This window comes from Saimiri boliviensis, chromosome 10 (genome assembly GCF_048565385.1).
Source record: "Saimiri boliviensis isolate mSaiBol1 chromosome 10, mSaiBol1.pri, whole genome shotgun sequence".
Taxonomy (NCBI): Eukaryota; Metazoa; Chordata; class Mammalia; order Primates; family Cebidae; genus Saimiri; species Saimiri boliviensis.
This window is the reverse complement of record NC_133458.1, coordinates 103832816-103839432: the sequence shown is the minus strand read 5'-3', so window position 1 is coordinate 103839432 and position 6617 is coordinate 103832816.

Below are 6617 nucleotides of genomic sequence, written 5' to 3'. Positions count from 1 at the left end.
AGCATCCTGATTTTCAGCTCCCCACATTTTTCTTAATGAAAAACATTCTGTTATTTTTCCCATCATGTGTGCTCTTTTTCTTAGTTATTATTATTATTATCATTTTTTTTTTTTTTGAGGAACAAAGTCTGGCTCTGTCACCTAGGCTGGAGTGCAGTGGCACGATCTCAGCTCACTGCAACCTCCACTTCCCAGGCTCAAGCGATTCTTTTGCTTCAGCCTCCTGAGTAGCTGGGATTACAGGCATTCACCACCACACCCGGCTAATTTTTGCATTTTTTAGTAGAGACAGGGTTTCACCATGTTGGCCAGGCTGGTCTCAAACTCCTGACCTCAGGTGATCCACTCACCTCAGCCTCCCAACGTGCTGGGATTACAGGCATGAATCACCATGCCTGGCCTAGTTATTAAACTTTTATGGTTGATATTTTCCATTTGGCTCTTCTTTATGACTCTAGTTCTGACTTTAAAACACACAAAATAACTTCCACAAAATGGGTATTTTACTTATTTAAATACCTAATCCTTTCATTCATTTATCCTTCCTCATGCGGCATTGCTACCTAATGCACTGTCTTTGCTGTTCTGGTGGTCACACTCCTCAGGTGTAAACACTCTTCCCTGATATAGCAAATGCACGTTTCAAGAAGGGGTATGTGTGTGCCTCAGGCCTAAAGCCAGAGGTACAGTGTGCCATGATTGTGACTGCCACCACAGCCCATAAAACAGCCTTCTACCATCTTTCCTTTACACTCTGAAGAAAGCAGCCCTGGGAAGTGATAATTTCCTTCTCTTGTAATCTACCAGTCCCGGCGGTGTGAAGTGGGTGAGCAAATGTGAGAACAGGGGATGCTTAGAGCTGGTGGTTGTGCTTAAACCGTCTGTCTGTTACTTACTCCAGCTGGTTATTAACACTGTCCCAAACTTCACCCTAGTTAACTTGCCTGACATGTCTAAGGGATAAAAAATGATCCTCTTAGGACACGTGGGGCAACGAGAGTAACAGAAAGCTTTCTCTGGCCTAAGTCCTGAACTCAGAGACCTGCCCACACCCCCAGGTAGTGTCCTAGTGTCCCAGTCCCACCCAGAGACTGGAACCTAACTGCCGCTTGGAATATCAGACAGGTCTTACAATCCCTAATGTAGGTCTTCATGTTCATACAGCTCATTTGTCCAGAGCTTCTCAGGAGTGTGTTTTTTTGGGGGGAAAGCCAATAGTCTACACTAGTTCCATGATGTTTCTCTCTCTCTGCCCCTCCCTCCCTCCCTCCCTTCCTTCCTTCCTTCCCTCCTTCCTTCTTTCCTTCCTTCCTCTTTGTTTAGAATAAGTAAAACCTTAAGAAACGTTCAGAAAGAAAAAAAAATTAAATACTAAAGAAATAAAACTTCCCACTAGAAGACAATAGAGAAGTTTAGGTACATAGTTAAAGTGAGAAAAATAATTGCAATGTAAAATCCCTACTCGTAGCTAAGACACTCTTCATAAGTAAATGCCACAGAAGACATTTTTACAGTGCAAGAAATCCTAGCACCCATGTGCTTTTAAGAATGTCAGAAATTACTAAAAAATATTAGACAAAACAATATTTGCTTAATACAGTTAAGCTTTAAATAATTATATATTCAACATTTCACCTTATAACTTGTCAGTCTTACAAATTTAACCATTCTATATTCTTATAAAGTAGTATCTCATTGTGAATTCAATTTGCCTTTTCCTAATATCTATTATAATATGTACCACTTAACATGAATATTGAGTGTTTTCCTTTTTCGAGAGTTGTTTTTTCACGTAATATGCCTACATATTTTTTAATTGGGTTATTTTCCCCCAGGATTCACTTCTAAAAACTTCCATTAAGTACCTGCAGTTATAAGCTTATTCTTTGATGCAAATTAGCATAAATTCCAATAAATCATTTATGATAAAGATTAATCTAATAAGATCCACATCATTATTTAATAGATGTTGTAAACATATTTCAATAGAACAATAACCACGGGGAGAAAAGGAATAAAAGACTAAGACCGCTAGCCTCAATAAACAAGCAGCGTCATACTTCACCATCAAACTCTTAGAAAACACACGTGCAAATCCCGCTACATTGTGCTGCTGATGACAGTGTCAGCTGACAAACTTTTCAAAACAATTCAGCCCTTTTTACACTGTGAGCCTTTAAAATAATTATACCACTTGACCCTGAAATTTTACTTACATAAGTTTATTCCCCCAAAAGACATAAATATTCATTTATGAATATGACTCTATAAAAGAACTCTATCACAGTATGATTTTCTTAGTTCATTTGGGCTGCAATGACAAAATACCATAAGCCAGGAGGCTTGTAAACAAGAGAAATGTCCTCGGATCTGGAGGTCGGAAGTCCCAGATCACGACACCAGTAGATTTCATGTTTGATGCAGGCCCGCTTTCTGGGTTATAGGTGGCACCTTCTCACTGTGCTCTCCCACGATGGAAGGGACAACAATCTCCCTCAGGCCTCTGTTATTTTTTTAATCCTGATTTTTATTATTTGTACCTGTTTATTTCTGTTGTTTTTGTATATGTACATATTCATGGGGTGCAATTTGGCTACGCTGATACACCGTGGTGAAGCTGGGGCCTTCACACACTGTACCCATCACCCACCTCACATCACCCACTCCCCTCCCACGCTCCCATTCCTCCAGGTCTCAGTTTCCTATCACCCGACACTGGGCTACATGTGTACACATCATTAGCTCCCACTTTAAGTGCCAACATGCAGTATTTGTCTTTCTGTTTCTGAGTTGTTTCACCTAAGATAATGGCCCCTAGTCCATCCATGTTGCTGCAGAACACGTGGTTTCATTCTGTTTTATGGCTCCGTGGTGTTACGTTGTGTATGTGTAACAGGCCCCTTTTCTAAAGGCATTCGTCCCATTTGTGAAGATTCTGCCTCATGACCTAGTCATCTCCCAAGGTCCCAACCTCTTAATACTATCACCGTAGGGGTTAGGATTTCAACATATTAATTTGAGGGGAGGCACAAATATTTGGGCCATGGTCAGTATCATTGATAATAGCAAATATGCTAAAACAACCAAATGTCCCATTTAGGAAAGACATTAAATGAACCATGCTATATTCAAAGCAAAGTGACATCAATTCAGCTTTAAAAATGACATTTTAATGACATGGGAGAATGTATACAGGCAATGTATAATGAAAAAGATCATTCTAGAAAGGTGAGGAATAAAAACTTTCCAAAGAAAAAAAGGAAATTATACCTCATAGTTTTAAAACCAAAGATGAAGACTGCTAACAAATGATACATTTCTTTTCAACCATATAGAAAGATAGGTTTATGATGTATACGGGAGATATAGATATGGCTTTTATTCTATATTAATGTTTAATGCACACATCTGTGATGTATAACATATGTACAACATTGAAATGCGTCAGATATGAAATGCAAACATTTTAGATTCAGATACCTGAGTTAGGGTGTTTGCCTGACTGTGAGAATTACTTTTTCTGTTTGAGTCTCATTTAAGAATGGCGACATGCACACATATGTTCATTGCAGCCCTGTGTACAATAGCAAACACCTGGAACCAACCCAAATGCCCATCGATGATAGATTGGACAAAAAAAAATATATGGCACATATACACCATGGAATATTACACAGCCACAAAAAAAAAAAAAAAAAAAAAAAAAAAAAAAAAAAAAAAGCAGTTTGCTGTGTTTCCAGCACTTCAGAACAAGCAGCATTGCGAGTCCCCTGTGTCAGCTCCAGAGAGTGTTTTCCCAGCTCCACCAGACCATCCTTGGAGCTTCTGAGGCAACAGCACCAGATAAATAGGGCCCCTCCTCAGACACTCTAATTCCAGGCTGGCCAGGCCTGTCTTTCAAGCTCCCAAATTTTAAGGATCTCAACCTCCTCCCTCTGTTCTAGGGATAAAGGTGTTCTTGCAAGCATGCCTTCCTGACGCCGTAACCTCCTATTTTTTAGTATCTAACACCCAATTAAAATTATCTATATTACATTATGTATGTTAAAATAACTGGTGTGGCTTCTTTACTGTGACTAGTTCTACCCAATAGGGTGGGTAAACATGTGTGAATTTTGTGAGTCCCTTGGTAATGTGATGTTTCGGAGTTGCCCTGCAGCCATTTCTGTGGCTGCCACAGCGAGTTCCCTTCCTCTCTGCTCTGCACCAACTGGACATTCTTAAAACAGCGTGTGATCAAGATGATGTGGCTCACAAGGAAAGTCACCTTCCCTCGACTTCTAAGTTGAAGAGTGTTTTCTAAAGTTATTGGTCATTTATTTGTTTCCTTACTAAGCAGCATTGTCACGTCTCCTCTTCGTTTTTGTTCATATTTTCTTCATTTTTCCTTTGGATCTCTTCTAGTTTTTAAGTTGAACCTTTGTCATCGAAGGCAATTTTTAATACTCCGATTTCTGGATCAGATGTGGTGGCTCACGCCTATAACCCCAGCATTTTGGGAGGCCAAGGCAGGAAAATCACTTGAGACCAGGAATTCAAAGACCAGCCTGGGCAACACAGTGACAAAAAATAAAATTCAAAAGTTTACAAAACATGATATTTAAAAATCAGCTAGGAGAGTTTGAGGCTGCAGTGAGCTATGATCGTGTCGTTGCAACTGGACTTCAGCCTGGGCAACGGAGTGAGACGCTGTCTCTAAGAAACAAAACTAGACAAAAAACTAAGTCTGATTTCATTTTGTTTGTTTTCTGAAAAGAGATCATATTTTATTTTTTATTTGTTTTATTTTTTGTAAAAGAAACTGGCCACTTTCTGGTAAACTCCTGATTTGTTTAAATAGTTGCCTTCTTTGATTTTCTGTTATGCTGTTTCTCAGTGCAGATCCTGAACTGTGTATCTGTCTCTCTTTTAGCCTCATTTTTTTTTTTTTGCCTTAATTCTTGTGTGAGGTTGATTCTGCCCCATGTAGCTCACTCACCCACCCACTTCAGATCAAGCAGCAGAACCCTGACTCGCAGCCGCCAGCTCCTGGGAAGCCTGGCTGGATCCATAGTCCTGTTGCCAAGGAGAGAGGCCTCTGCTCTGAAGTCTTCATGCTGATTACAGCCTTGCATTATGTTTGTATTCAAAAAATATTAAGTACCTACTGTATGCCATAGATAGTTCTTAGCATTGGCGATAGCAGTAAACAGAGAGTTAATAAACAAATACACACACATGTATCTCAGATAGAGTGTTATTTACCAGTTAGTCGTAACAGCACTGACCAAGTAAGCGAATGAATTTGATTAGAGGTTAATACAGCCTGTGATTTGGGGTGGGCTTATCAGAGGCGGCCTACGTATTGCCGTAACTGGGCAGAGATCTAAAAGACGTGAGAGCCTTAGCCACGTGGCTTCCTGGGGGACTGGCACACAAAGCAGAGGAAATACCAAGTTACAGAAACACAGCAGAGGAACCTGTCGTGGTGGCGCTGAGAAGCAGCAAGGTGACTAGTGTGTTTTTGAGATGGAGAAAGGGGCAATATGCTGAAAAACTAAGTTAGCAGACCCAGTCTCATATTTTTTTGTCTCAGAACTTACTTAAACTCTTAAAAAAAATGGAGGAGTGCAAAAAGCTTTTGTGTGTATGAGTTCTAGCTGCTGATATAGTGAACTGGAAATTAAAAGTGAGAAAATATTCATCTATTAAATTATTAGAAATAATATTAATGGATTTCACATGAACATAAATATGAAAAATAGCCATATTCTTTAAAATAAAAAATAATTACTGAAAAGGGTAGTAAATGTGTCCCCTCCCAAATCCAGGTGTTGCCAATGTGATGTTATTAAGAGGCGGGGTCTCTAAGAAGGGATGACTCTATGAGGGCTCCTCCCGAATTAACGGGATTTGGTACCCTTTATAAAGGGGCTTGACAGAGAGAGTCTGTCCTCATTCGCCCTTTGCCCTTTTGCCCTTCCCCCATCTGCCAGGTGCCCTATGAGGACACAGTGTCCTGGACCCATGGAGGACACACCATTCAAGGTGCCATCTTGGAAGCAGAGAGCAGCTCTTAGCAGGCGACAAATCTTCCAGTCTTGATCTTGGACTTCCCAACCTCCAGAAAGGTGAGAAAATAACTGTATATTCTTTATAAATTACCTAGTCTCAAATATTGTGTTGTAACAGCACATAAAAACTAAGACAAGTATGCTTGTGTATTTTGTTTGCACATCTCTGTAATGTATGGCTAAAGATAAGACAGCTGTATTCTCATTGTCATACTCCTTCTTCATTCAATCTCTTACAGTATGTTTTAGGAGAAGTATTTGAGAATAAACTAATCTCATACAGGATGGAGTTGGAAAAGAGATGAGTTCTTTACAAAAAAAAAAAATCACACTCTGTTACCCATACTGGAGTGCAGTGACATTGCCATAACTCACTGTGGCTTCAAACTCCAGGCCTCAAGTGATCTTACGCCTCAGCCTCCCAAGTAGCTGGTACTGCAGGTGCATGCCACCACACCAAGTTTATTTTAAAACTTTCTGTACAGATGGGATCTCAGTATGTTGCCCAGATTGTTCTCGAACTTCTGGCCTCCAGCAATCCTCCCACTGCATCCTCCCAAAGTT